Source organism: Rattus norvegicus, chromosome 14 (assembly GCF_036323735.1).
Source record: "Rattus norvegicus strain BN/NHsdMcwi chromosome 14, GRCr8, whole genome shotgun sequence".
In the NCBI taxonomy this organism is placed as follows: domain Eukaryota; kingdom Metazoa; phylum Chordata; class Mammalia; order Rodentia; family Muridae; genus Rattus; species Rattus norvegicus.
The window spans coordinates 75,648,971-75,664,090 of NC_086032.1; the positions used below are offsets into that span (position 1 = coordinate 75,648,971).

The 15,120-nt window shown below is 40.2% G+C and overlaps 1 long non-coding RNA gene across 3 annotated transcripts in view; it reads left to right on the top strand.

Moving 5' to 3' along the window:
* Positions 1-13,613, top strand: part of LOC120096629 (uncharacterized) — a 33,797-nt gene extending 20,184 nt beyond the window's left edge. For 2 of the 3 annotated variants that reach the window (XR_010057557.1, XR_005493319.2), the window contains exons 2-3: positions 9,620-9,815; positions 13,271-13,613. This is a non-coding gene — a long non-coding RNA (uncharacterized LOC120096629). Of the gene's footprint in view, positions 1-7,418; positions 7,523-9,619; positions 9,816-13,270 lie in introns of all 3 variants that reach the window. The other variant, XR_010057558.1, reaches the window with a different exon arrangement.
* The last annotated feature ends 1,507 nt before the right edge of the window (positions 13,614-15,120 follow it).

The following is a 15,120-nucleotide window of genomic DNA, read 5'->3' on the forward strand; positions in this document are numbered from 1 at the left end:
CTATTAGTTAATTTGCTCCAGGGCTGTGCTAAGCCCTTCTGCAGTTTCTTGTCTGAGTTCCAAATGGACTGAATGGGAATAAGCTTTTGGATGTTTCTCTGCACAAGCTGGGTCTTCAAATAGTCTTGCCCACTATCCTAGAGAGTGATTAATTACAATACCTTCCAAACGCAGGCCATACATTTCATTAATGGACTGTTTCTTCCCCTGTTATGTGATTAATGGGGACGTTAGACAGGACTCCTAGGTTCCTCCCACTTATATCTCCCATTTTTCTTTCTATCTCCCTGTTTATATTTCTTTAGACATTTTTCAATCAAAAACCATTTCTCTGTGGATGAGAGAAGAGACTCGCTATCAGGCATGCCGAGGAAGTGGATAGAGCAGAGGCTCAGGGTCTCTGTCACAGAAACCTATGTCTACATGGAATTTAGTATGGACCGACATTTGTGGTTACTAAGTCTCTGTACCTTAAAGGAAAACTTGAAATACTATTACACCTTGTATTTGTGAGAATTTACTACAGAGGTTAAATCACATGAGACAGAAGCAAAAGCACAGGGGACTGTTTTCTAGCAAGGACTCGATCAAAGTTGTTTTTTTTCATTTCTATGAATGAAGCACCTTGAGTGTTTGTGGCCAGTGCCAACTGCAACTGTGGCTTTGCTATTCTAGCACATGCCTGATCAGCTCCCAACTGCTGACACTTGCTTATATTTGTCAGGGTTACTTGTCTCTCCTCCAGAGAGATGGTTTTTTTGCCCTTCGGGTAAGTCAATGGAGGAAACAAGAATATGGCAGTCCAATGACATCCACTTGTGTCCATTGCACAGATGGATAAAACAGGGAGTCTTACTTTCTACAGCAATTCAGTTCCTGGTTTGAAATGCTAGCGTGGGAGATGGTTCATTGGTTAAGAGCACTGACTACACTTTTGGCGGTTTTGAGTTCAATTCCTAGCTGACAACCCTCTGTAATAGGACCTGATGCCCTCTTTTGGTGTGTCTGATGATAACTATAGTGAACTCATATAAATAAAAGTTGGAAGAAAGAAAGAAGGAAAGAAAGAAAGAAAGAAACAAACAAACAAACAAACAAACAAAGAAAAAAGAAATTCTAGGGTGCTTGTACTTTACAGACCCTGACAATTCCTCCAGCAAATGTTAGCCCCTTGCAAATAGTAGCTTACCTTCTTTTTTAAAATTTATTTTTTATTGGATATTTTATGTATTTACATTTCAAATGTTATCCCCTTTCCTCCCTCTCCCATCCCCTCTTCCCCTGCTTCTATGAAGATGATCCAAATCCCACACACCCACTCCCACCTCAACACCCTGGCATTCCCCTACACTGAGGAAATGGGCATTCACAGGACCAAGGGCTTCTCCTATTAATGCCAGGCAATGCCATCCTCTGCTACATATGTGGCTGGAGCCATGGGTCTCTCCAAGTGTACTCTTTGGTTGGTGGTTTAGTCCCTAAGAGCTCTGGTTATCTGGTTGGTTTATGTTGTTGTTCTTCTATGGGGATGCAAATCCCTTCAGCTCTTTAAGTCCTTTCTCTAACGTCTCCATTAGGGTCCCCTGCTCAGTCCAATGGTTAGCTGCAAGCATCCCATGTGCAGCCACTAAATCCAGTCACTAATGCTGATGCCAAGAAGTGCTTGCTGACAGGAGCCTGTCTCCTGAGAAGCCCCGACAGAGCCTTACTGATATACATAAGCTTACCTTCTTTTATCTGCTGTCCTCATTATGCTATCATGAAAAAGACTACAGTTCTGGAGTCTAGGAAGCTCAGTGATGTCTTTTGTTATATGCTTGAGAAAGAATGGTACCTGTGTGAATTTCTTCTGCCCTTGGAAATGTTCAACTTTAGGCCATGCTTAACATAGACAGGTGGACAAGGGCAGTGTGCACAGCTTACCTCCCGGAGGAGCCATAGATTAAAATTCTACCATCGCCATCAATTTCGGGGTGAGGACCATCATCTGTGCAACAGAGTACAACAGGCAGGCAGGAGAGTCAAGACAGAGCGACATCTCACTGAATTCAGTGTGTGTGTGTGTGTGTGTGTGTGTGTGTGTGTGTGTGTGTGTTTGTGTGTGTGTGTGTGTGAGAGAGAGAGAGGGAGAAAGACAGAGAGAGGGAGAAAGAGAGAGAGAGAGAGAGAGAGAGAGAGAGAGAGAGAGAGATCGAGAGAGATCCTCTGCCAGGCCTGCCAGGCCCATAGCACTATTGAATTTGAATGCCATCAATTGTGCATGGCTTCTTTCCCTCTCATTTTTTGTCATGACTTCCCAACTGGTGACTGAACTCACCTCTCCATGCATCCGTCACCCCTTTTAGAGCTGCCTCTTCCATTGTTGGTTGACCTGGAGCAGAAAATAGGCTGCTTAATAAATAGTCCCAGCATTGGCACAATACAGCTTCTTTCTAGGTCAGCTGTACCTGGTGGGAGGGAACAATGGCTCTTAAGTTGAAAGAGAATGTGACACCCTGTTAGGAGTTGCATCCCTTAGATGGCTAATTAACCAGAGACCTGGGAGCTATACTCCCAGAGAATGCTCTGAAGATGAGAGAGCGGTGTGGGCTGAATGCAAGCCATGGGGGAGGCTATGGATACCCTGCACGGAGTGGGTCACACAGGAGGTCTTATGGAGGACAATTGCTTTAGCATTTCTGCAGTACTCCATTGTACTTCCCCACTCCTGTGAACCTTTGTGGCAGGGGCTGTTTAATCCAGTAGGATAGTCAATCAAGTCCTTCTGAACATTTCTGGCATCACATGCTCCCTTTATGCAAGCAGGTCACCTTCTCCCAGGCCCAAGGACGCAATAGGAACCACATGGTCACAGTCTTTATGCAGAGACATCAGTGACATCTCTCTGCCCTACCTTGACTTTCCACACTCCTGCACTTATGGGTGTACCATTTTGAAAGCCCCGCATTGCTGAATACAGCATAAATGAGAACGAGAGATCATGAGTAATCTGACTTGACTTTGAATCTCAGGACTGAACTGTTCCAGCTTGCTTCTTGAGCAGGTCACTTAACCCTCTAAAACATTGGAATTAGGGCTCAAATGGAGTTTACTAATGTATGATGGTGCAGAAATGTGACCTGGTTCTACTCGTAATACCATTTTCAACTGACTATAGTTTTAAATGCATGAAACACATAGTGATAAAATATCTTATTACAAATACTGTATAGATAAAGTAAATATGTACCTATGAATACAAAATATGAAATATAATTATCTTAAATATAGTGAATTGTTGTTTAAGGGTAATGATTGTTTCTCATTAATGACTATTTCCATCATAGTTATTAACTTTAACTTGGTGCCTTGTCATACACAGATAATTATATATAAATAGTCAATATTGTAACAGATAACATAACTGTTCATTTCACTTTCCAAATGAGGAAACTAGGCTTCAGAAAGACTAAATTTTTCCATGATGACAGTTTCATCATCGCCAAAAGTTCTAAATACTCATCTTTTCGAGCTTCCCTTTCTTCCTTCTCCTCCTTATGCCCCTTTTATCTTTACCTTCCCTCGAGTCTCCTCCTCCTTCTCCCCACCCCTTTTCTTTCACCACTCTTCCTTATCCTCTACCTCTGATTATTATTTTTCCATTTTATGACAGCTTTTCTGTGTAATTTTCTCTCCTTCCCCTTTCCGTAATGATTCTCATGTTTGGAGGCAGTTACACTTGAAGCTAACACTAATTGACCAGATTTCAGAGAACAAGGGATTTTTATATTGGGTTACATCAGGAAATATTAGACCTAAACTCATCAGTTGGGTATGCATCAATTTTGAGTACTAAGTGGTGGCTGAGAATTCTGACCACTGAACATGGTTAGCCACCTTGTCAGATCACCTGATGGATTAGAAAGCTCCAGAACAAAACAAGACATGTAGCATCTTCACTTGCCCATGACTGGGATTTTTAAACCTTGCACAGTTGAATCCCTGGTCTACCTCATTCTTCATGGGATCAGACAAGTTAAATATTCTCACATATTAAACAACAACTCTAGCTTCAAACCAACTAAACAGTACTAACTTGTCCCATTACTTATGTCCAGAAAAATATCCCCCAGTTGAGGCTGAATGATTTAAGTTATTTGGTGTGAAGTCAAGAGAATTATCTGGAGACAAAAGTGAAGAATTATAGAGTTTACTTCTCTCGAAAGACTATGGAATCAAGGAATGAGAGGTTTTGAAGGGTTCCAGTTTTGCCTTCATTCCTGTGTACACTTGACCATCCTTTGCAACAAGCCAGTTCCTATGCTTAAGGTAAAATGTCCTTAGTAGGAAAATGAGGTCAGATAGATTCTGTAGCCCCAGAAAACCTCAAGTACAAAGTATTTGAAATGGAGTCCTTGTGATGGGCAATAGGAATTGAGGTTGAGGTACTTATGTCCTTGGAAAGAAACAGCATGTCCTTATTTCACACTTCCATTTCTCCCTTGTCCTCCTTTTCCGCTCCTTTTTCTTTCTCCCCCTCCACTTCTCTTTCCTTCCTCTTTCATATTTTCTTCGTCTGTTCATTGAAAGGACACAGTATGGAAGCTGCTGCTTGCAAACCGGAAAAGAAAAAATGGTGTCACCAACACATATCCATGTTGGCACTTTGATCTTAGGATTCTAGATTCCCAAAGCTTTAAGAAGCTAACTTCTGTTTGTTTTAAACCAAAGCAGACGGAAACATAAGGGAAATAGTTAATCCTCTGGCTCAGAATTAAGATGATTTGTTAAGGCAAACTAGAAAGCGGAGGAGTAACAGATAACATTTAGTTTTTATTGATAGTTATGGCTTCAAGGTCAAGTGGCAGTGAAATGCTTTAACACATGATCATCACTGGTCCCAATGTACCTGCTTGCTGGAAGGTAATATAATGGATTTATTTCTGGAACATCGCAAGGGCTCCTGTAAACTTGACTTTGGGTGCATTCGACTCGTTCATTTACATGTTGCACAAAGAATGAATAATTCATACCAAGAACATGCTTTCAAATGACCTGGATTCACACAAATATACAATAGAATAAGGACTGAATAGAGTAAGATGTTAAAATAAAATAAAGCCATATGTTGTTTCATTATAACATCTAGTGTTTGTTAGTGAAGACAAGAATTATAAATATGATAAAGAGTGGTAAAGATTTCTTTCTTAAAAGCCAGCAACCCTGGAGAGACTTAAGGCCTCAGAGAGTAGGGAGGTCTGGTTGGGTGGGGGATAAGAGTAGGGGACATTGTCTTGGAGACATGGGAGGAGGGTGGACCAGGAAGGGGATAATGACTGCATAGTAAAAAAAAAAGAATAAGGAATAGTATTTTTTTAAAAACAACAATGACCTACTGATACCTATTATAAATTAGAATGTTGCTTAGAAATCCTCTCTTCATTAACAATATCCAAGTGAAACTTAGTTCATGGCAAACAACTGTAATTTCATTTAATGCATTACTAGAAATTGTTAAAGGAAAATTATTTTTTACATGAAAAACGCAAAAGACTAACATAGCATGAGCAAGTAAGTGCATTTTCTTAAGCTGCTTCTAGCATTGCCTGGCACTGGCTGAGGAAGGGCTAGCCAGACTCAGCAGATATACCAGAGCCAAAAGCAAGGCACATCCCAAAAGAGCATTCATTTGATAGACAATGATGAAACTTCAAGCATGTGTCAGGCATTGCGGTGGTTGGCAGAGTACTTAACACCCACACTGCAAGAGTTTTACGGATTGCTAAGCTCTGTTTTACAAAACTCTCTCCTATTCACTCTAATTCATTGCTCATTTATTTATCAATGGAAAGTAAGATTTACTCTTCCCACTTAATAAACAAGAGAAATAAGGGAAAAGACGGTCCAGTGTCATGTTGCTAAAGAGAATCTCATAGAAGACAAACCAAGGATTCATAACAGATTGACCCAGGAGTGCATGTACTAGGCTTTTCTTGTGCTATGGACCCTATACTATCCATGACATGATGACTAGTCAGCCTATTCAAACCAATCATCTTCAGGATCAATGATAGACTCTGCATCTAAATCTGATATGGAGAATGGTTGAGAGAGAGTCAATGATACACAGACACCAACAGACAGACACAGTCCTGGCTAATAGTGATTCTCATCATGACCAAAGTTGGTCTAGAAATCAACCTTGAAAACCATGTGGAATGCCTCATGTCATTGAGCATCACTGAGTATCCAGGTGAACATGGTCATTCAAAATAAGACTTTTCTTTCTCTTTGTTTTGGAGACATGGGACTCTAGAAAGGTTTCTGAGTTGAAGGTAAGTAGGGATGAGTGTTATCTGTTCATCCAATAGAACACGGGAATCTCATTTCTCTCCAGGGCAAGATATTAACTTCCTGAACAAATTTACCAGAGTTTGATTACTTTATACCTCACAGAGGGCTATCAGTCCTGTGGGCATAATAATTGTACAGCAATAACATGTGAAGCAGGGCAGAATCTGCAAAGCAATATCCTGTAATCATATACAACATCCAGTAAGCATGCCTCACATTTGACCCCTATGGGAGGTAAGAGGGTCGGTCTAGAAGGCCACACTGTCAGTCTCCGGGTCATAAATATCATTTCTTTAGACAGAGATCAAAAAGAGATCTTTGGGTTTCATGCAATGTACACTTTTCTAACACAATAGTCACTGCACTCCTCCAGAGAGAATTCATTTAGATGATGGTAAAGTCATAAGTGAAAGCTCACTATTCCTCCATAACTAACTGAGATCGCAGCCATTACTCCTGGATTGATTAATCACCTCTGATTTGTTTACATGACAATCATGATGGTTTTCCCCCTCTGTTCTACACAAAGGCTTTGAGAACCATGGAAAGTGCTGTCAGCTTTTGCGAAGCTCGCTTGTCCATTTCTGAGTGCACGCTTGCCTTTGATAGAAGTAGTGCGACATGCTCCAGTGAGCATGGATAAGAGGCTCAGTCTTTCGATCTGAACGTTCAAAATACAAGCACAACTCTCTGTAATGTAATGTCTTGTCAGAGAGTATAGACAAAAGACCATCCCTAGAGTGACTGGCTATGAGCCCTGTTCTCTATCCTCACTTTAAGGAAAACACTTCATATAGAGAGCATTGACTGACGATGACAAACCACAAGGCACTATCTCATAATTTTAACACCGGAAGTTCCGTGAGGTTTTAGAACATGATCACTGCAGAGCCCCCGCTGTTAACAGCACCTTGGGCAACAGACACTATGAATCTCTAATTTATAATAAGAGCAACTTCCAGAGAAGAAGGATCCCAGTAAAGAAAATGATGCTTTCAGTGTTAGGCGAGCTGAGTTTCTGAATTTAAACATGTTCGTTTTCTTTACAACAGCCCTGTAGGATTTTAATTTTTTCTGTTCTGTAGATGGGAACCAGGCCATGTCAGTGACAGAGTTTGCTGAGGTGAGAAAGCTGAAAACAGCACCACCCTACTGAAGTTCCACAACAAATCATATTTGGTAATTCAGTGTAATTTGTCCCAAAGACTCCCGTTGTCATGAGAGAAAGGTTTGAGGACTCCCATGTTAAGAATCTGAGAAGCAGAGAGGCAGAGAAATGCCCAATGTCACGCAGTTAATAAAGAACTAAGCTCATCCTGAACCCCAAATGTTCCTACAAAATGCCAACATTTCTCACAGTTCTCACAGCCTCCTTTGCTGCTGTAAAGTTTCTAATAGACTAGATAAAACTACTGCCATTCTTTACACTTGCCAAACAATCATTTACCTTATAGCCCTTGAAGTGTGGTGACCTTGAAATGCATGCAATCCATTAGATTACCTGGACTACGTTCATTTCTGCTTTTAAAGTTTACAGCCATCCTCCAAACTGTTTAATGAAATGCCAGGGGAAAAGGATTTGTTTTCCTTCAATGCTGTCTCTGGGGAGGGAAATGAGTAAGATTTTGTGCTAACTCAGAAGTAAATGTGCTGTCTATCAATGAGATTCCTGCATCCCATGGACCTGAGTCTTGCCCAGTCTCACCAGAAGCCAGCAAGAGCTTATACCCAATCCTTCATTGTGATTCAGCCAAACTGGGTCTGCAAGTCCTTAAGTGTCATCATCTATAGCCTTTTCTTATTATTTTTAGCATTGGATCATAGCCCTTTAGTTTCTTTGGTTCCTAGAGTCCTAAAATGACAGATCCTTTTGTGACTTTGCAGACAGGTGTTCTTTCTAATACACATCATCTAGCACTCCTTTAACTGTCAAATTATACAACTAATTTCTTTTTTTTTCTTTTCTTTTTTTTTCCAGAGCTGGGGACTGAACCCAGGGCCTTGCGCTTGTTAGGCAAGCGCTCTACCACTGAGCCAAATCCCCAACCCATACAACTAATTTCTAAACAGTATCTACTAAGATATATTTGCCTATTGAAGTGATTGTTTTGAGAACAGCTAGGGCATCTGACATGGCTCAAATAGCTTCTACCCACTTTTTGTCTAAACATATGACCCGAATTTATTTCTCACAAACCACATTGTAGGAGACTGAGAACTGACTTCTGAAAGCTGTCTTTTGACCTGCACTGCAGCATGCATTTATACGTGCATTCAGAAACACACACACACACACACACACACACACACACACACACACACACACACACACACTAAATGTAAACAATTTTAATAGGAACAAACAATCAGAACTGTAGTCTTTTACAAGCTTTAATTTAGGAAGAGGGAGTTTGAAATACTAAGCTTTGGAAATTGGAACTTAGTCTGGTTCCTGTTGTTTGTTTTTATGCAAACATTGCTATGAATTAAGCATTGTGATCCTTAGGTTTTTTTCATCTAAAATCTTTGAAAACTGTTACCTTTCATGAAAAGTTGTTGTGGAAATTAAGATAGGCTGCTCATGTCATTATTCACTTTATTATCTATCAATCAATATTTCTGAAGGTTTACTAGACACTGAGTATTCTTTTAACTATTGAGATGACAGACACCCAAGTGCCTACTCCCCCAATGTGCATGACCAACCAGGAGATAGTTAACTGCATATTTTAACATATTTTAACAGTGCAGTGACAGATAACATCACTCTTGCACAAAAAGTAGAGAAGTCCAGATCCCATGCTGATTGGCTTTTGATGGAGAATGCCACATCGAATGCTAACTGAATGTTGAGTGGTAGGAAAGCACAGAAGAGCCTTTCCCTGTGGAGAGCGAACATTCACCAAAAATAGGATAAATGAGTGAAAACGTCATCCTCTAGGAAGGGCAGAAAACAGAAATCCTGATTCTTGAGAAATGAGCCTAAATAATGTTGAAAATCCAATGAGTTCTTACAACTGAAAATCTCTTTGATTCTAAAACAACAACAACAAAAACCAAGCTGACCTTAGAACCTGTCTCTAGTTGTGCGTAAGCAAAGCCATTACATTTTAGTGTTTAAGTTAGAATCCTCACAGCTTCCTAGACACAGGGGACACGCTTTGAAGTATCCAGAAACTAAGCTCCTGTGGGGACGGGGCTTTCTGAACATGGAGAGATTAATTTACACCACCAAAAAAATAAGATCAGCCTGCTGCTAATCAGAGATCCAATTCCTGTTTTCCAGGGCACATCACAGGAGGATTTCCCTACAACCAGGAGAGAAAAAATTTAAAACACAATAGAAAGAGCACTGCTGTGCTACTTTGGGATGAAAACAAACAACATAGCTGTGGTCAGATGGGAAGCTTAGCATGCTACCATTGATGGTGTCTGGGGAAAGAAGGTAGCATTGCATGGTGGCAGAAGGATGTCTCTGTAAGGTAACCTAAATATGTGTCTCTTTGTAAAGCACTTACCATGTGTGTGCTGCACTGTCAGTTACTGAGTTTTCAATACACGCTCAACTTAAATTTGCAATGGATGCTTTGTAAAGAACACACAATGATCATGTCAGGTTTGCAGTGACTATGCCATTCAGATAGGAGTAACCTTAAGCAGACCTTCTCCCTGTCTACAAACAACCAAAGACAGCAATAATATTACAGTCTATCACGGTTTTTGATCATCGAGAAAAAAAAAGCAATAGATATGAACTTAAGTTCAGAAAATTAAAATCAGAAAAGGCTGTTTGAGTTCATTTTGAGATAAAGTTCCTCTGGATCTCCATAAAAGGGCTTTTGAGGCTCTAAGAATGGACACAGTCTGAAACTATACACATACAAGTAACACTAAATGAACTGAGGACCTGAGGACGTTGTGTTTATATATGTAAGCACACATATGGGAGAGAGAGAGAGAGAGAGAGAGAGAGCGAGAGCGAGAGAGAGAGAGAGAGAGAGAATAGAAAATAAATCAGCCAGAATAAAAGATCATAGATCTAGGGTCCCTTATAATTTTTGGTGAGTACTACCACACTCCCTCTTTCCGACCCTATCCTCTTCTCTTTTGTCTGGGGTGTTGATGTTGATGGGTAAGGGAAGACTTCCTTATCCTGGTTCCTCTTCTTTTCACAATCTGTTAATGTTGCAGTCATAATACCATTTAGGTGAACCAGCAAACAAATACAGGAAACCATTCCAGGGCTTGAGATGCAGCTGAGAACAAAAGGCTCTGGGTTCTACCTCTTCCTCTTCAGGGAATGATGCTGTTTTGCTTGTCAGAAAGCACCCATGATGAAGGATCCGGACTCCATCTAGTTCAACCCTTGGCACTGGGCAGATGGTTAGGGGATAGCAGTGTCATCTCCTTTCCTTCAGTGATTTTGTCTACATTTTTTGTGTTGAAGACACAAGTGAGAGAAATAACAACCCTATTATTTATCACCCAAATTTCCAATAACTTTTCTTCCTTCTGTCACCTGTTCACTGTAGGAATCTGCTAAGTCTGATACACATGTTGGAATTCTAGGGTTCCCATCTAAAGTTAATGATATCATTTACCTCTTTTGGAGCTGTCCATAAAACACTGACCTACATTGAATAGCAGCTGAGAGGTCAAACACACTGAAATAGGTCATTGTACTCTGGATATAGTACAGGTGGCATGAATATACAAGATCTCTTTTCTTTTGTTTTCTTGGACCTTGTGCTTTTGAGGTCAGACTGTAATGAGTGGCTGGACTGCTTTTCATGTGAAATGGGATGGAGGAAATAATGAATTTCAGAGGGAAAGGAGGCACGGTTAGCTACCTGCCAATGCTTCCTCTTACTCTTTAAGTACTGTTTATGACAGAAAATACCATGAGGAAGGAAAGATGATCCAAGATTCACTAGGATCTTTCTTAAAAGGAAATCTTTTACTAATACATTCAAGACCTATCTCTACGCTTTCAGCACCTAACCTGCTACAGGTAATGTGGGAAACTTGGGCTAGCCCATCATCTTAGGGCACTGCATGTCTACTGGTTGGGACTCTGATGAGGATGAGGGAGGAGCTTGGAAGTGGACCCCGGAAAGTCCTCCCTGCTGCATGAACAATGATAATTGGTGGTATCTGTTGCTTGTTTCCAACGAGCCTCCTAATTATTTTAAGAAATGAGGTTTGACCTCAAACTTATGATCCTCCTACCTCTGCCTCCTTCAGAAAGTCCTACCCTCACTGATGCAGAAGAGACAGCCTCTTCCTGGCTACCTGCAGAAGCCACTCTTTTTCTGTCTTTGGATAAAGATGTAACTAACTATCATCTCCTTTTTCAATACCAGTCTGCTCAGATGCTCTCAATTAAATGTTGCCCAGAAGGAGGAGGAGGAGGGGGAGGAGGAGTGAGATCTCATAAGGTGATAGATGTTAGGATCAAAGGCAGCATCCTCTCAGATGAAGTTATGAGACTGTCCAAATCTTGTTATGTCAAAGGGAGGTGACAGTAAGGAGCAGGTACCTTTTCTCAGCAGACCTTCTCCTAAACAGTCTAATATCATCCTCTCTACCTGTGTGCCACAACTGGCAGGATTTTTACAAGACGTCTGTTGAAAATGAGAAACAATATTTGAAAACACAAAAGACACTCTCTCCCAAACAAGCAGGATTCCTCATGGTAGAACCATCTGGTGTCATGAAGTAAGTACTGAAAGTTGACATTCTCAAAACATAGCTGAAAGCCTCCCCTTATCAGAAGAAGTCCTATTCTTATCCAAGAAAAACCTTCTCTGAATATTTGCTGTTTCTATTAAGTTTACACACACGGAAAAATATAGATTACTTCAAGTAGTTTTAGAGTTTTCAAAAGTATCATTTTACCAGAAAAATAGGGAAATAAGAATCAAATAATGTGGAGTATGTATGTGTATGGCCATACCACCTACTGATAGAAGACCCATGGCTTGAGCCAAAATTTTCCTTTAACCAATTAAACTTTGGATAGAAGTCGCTGGTCATACTTGCATTCACCATCCAGCATTTCATTATAGGAGTTTGATGTTTGGAGATGTTTCTGAACCATTTAGGTCTTTCCTTGTCAATTACCCCTTGGGTCTTATCACTAGCTGTGAAGAAGTCCAACTAAGTAGAGAATTAAAATCTTTGGGGAAAAGTAGGGAATAGTGAAATAAAAGTTTTATATTTCTAAGTGTAAGGTATAATCTGCCCCAAATATAAACTGTCGCTTTTAGAGGACCTTGGTTTCCACCAGACCACTTACAGAGGGCTTTGGTTTTCCCAGATCTGTGAATAATAGGTAGTTGTTTTTCAAATCCATGCTGGAATTCTATTAAGATTCATCTAAACTCCAGCTCAGCTGCCTTAATGTATAGTGTCATATGTAAGCCACAAACATTGCAAGAGTGAAAAGTCTTTCTTAAGAAAGAGAACTAGGGGGCTGGAGAGACGGCTCAGTGGTTAAGAGCACTGACTGCTCTTCCAGAGGTCCTGAGTTCAATTCCCAGCAACCACATGGTGGCTCATAGCCATCTGTAATGAGATCTGATGCCCTCTTCTGGTGTGTCTGAACATAGTGACAGTGTCATATACGTTAAATAAATAAATCTTTAAAAAAAAAGAAAAGAAAACTAACACAATCAAACTCTACAGGTAGGAGGATGGAATTGCTTAAGATTGCCTAGATGCTGTGAGGTACATGGCATAAGGATAGAGTTAAATCTGCTCAGAGCATAGAATTCTTGCTATCACATATAATGGACACTGACCAGAAAGTCCCCATTCTAGAACCTGAAGTGCAGAAGGTTCTAGAGTCTGACCAAGTACTAAGTTCTCTTGAACAAAGAGTTCAAGATTTCAGAGCAGTACTAATATTTTTTCTAAATCATGTTCTCTGTTCCAGGCTCCATCCTGAGTCTCAGTGATCCTCTCATGGAAGATGGAAAGATCAGGCTACATGCAGCACCCCAACATTTCAGAAGCGACTGCTCCTTGTGGATATTAAAAATACATGAAGTATGTAGCCTGTAACCCTCTCACCCTGTGAACTTGCTGGCGGCATTTCCTCGGTGGAGATCCAGGGCTGTAACAGAAGAGAGCATTGGTAGACATGCATCCGTCTTTCCCTCTCTCCTCTTCACCATGGATGGAACTGGTTCCTTCACTTTTTTGCCTTTAGTTTTTTTTCTATAATAAATGATAACCTTAATCATGAGTTGAAATAAACCCACCCTGCAGCAAAATAACAACATATCATGTGGTTACCAAACTGAGGGCCTAAGGTGGTAGTGCCAAGCAAGTTGAAATTTGCTCCTACGTGTGATCATTATGATTCATTCATTCAACCTCTATGACTGTTAAGCCCTTCATGTATAACATGGGATACTATCTTTCTCATTTGGCTTCTATAAAAGTTGAGCTGAGATGATCTTTACAAAAAGATGTATCGCTCACACCTTTTATAACCACATCTTAGTTCACTAATTTTACCACATCAGGCAACAGAACTACCAACACTTTGTTCTCCCAAGTCATAAAACTGAACCACTAACTCACGGGAAATGATTCTTTCTCGCTATTTTTTCGTTATGAACAACATCATCTAATTTTGACATTTGTGGCACTGAAATAAGCATATATATTTATATGTATATACACCATACATTTATGACTGAATATGTCTTAAAATACGTAAAAACACTTTGAGAAACTATTACATAATTAGAGTACTTTAATCCCACTCTGCACTTTACAATGATTAAAGACAGTTTTTCACGTAATTTTTATTCACATAAAATGCACCCTTGCACCATCTCTCATTTTACATTTTGATGTTTGTGATTTAAGAGGTCAATCAAATGCCTACTACCTCTCCATTAAGTGGATGATTCACAGAGAAACTGTTGTGCTCACCGGACCACACAGTGGGTGTATCAAGGCTGGCTGAGCCCTAGAACTCTATTCCTTGTGGAAAAGTCCCTGAACTTGGGCTGAATCAACTAGCACACCACAGGCTGGGATTTCCTAAGACTTCAGCTTGCATCCTTTAATCCTATTTCAGTCCAGAGGGAAGGTACTTTTCACTCTGGATACAGTGAAACATGCCTTCCATTGGGGATGTGAAAGCATCTGCTTAGGGAACCTATTAGGACAATGATTCTCATCCTTTCTGTGACCCTTTAGTACAGTTCCCCAGGTTGTGGTGATCCCAATCATAAAATTATTTTTGTTTTTACTTTATACAGTAATTTTTCTAGTTTTGAATTGTAGTGTAGATATCTTTGTTTTCTGACAATCGAAGACAACCCCTGTGAAAGGGTTGGTTGGCCCCCAAAGAGGTCTCCACTCACAGGTTGAGAACCACTGCATTAGGGCATTTGTATACTGTTGCTTCTAATTGGAGCTCTTCTGTCAAGTGGTGACTCAGACTCCCAAACCAAGCAGCCCTCAAGAACTGTCTTCTGCCTCAGTCTTTCTATCCATCTGCTATGTGCAAATCAATAACTGAAAAGAGAAGCCACTATGAAAATAAATATAACATCCTTTAGAAAATGAAGTAAGCATACATTTAAATTATTTTTACAACTCTATAACTGTAGTAAAACTCCTTAAAGTGAAGGCAAATTAAAGAGGTTGACTACTTGGGGAGGACCCCAAGAGCTAGACTGACTTCTGGGGAATAGCACAAAGCATTTTTTAAAATCGAAGTCTTCGTTATAAAAATACCTGCCCAAATTAACCAAATTATGCAAG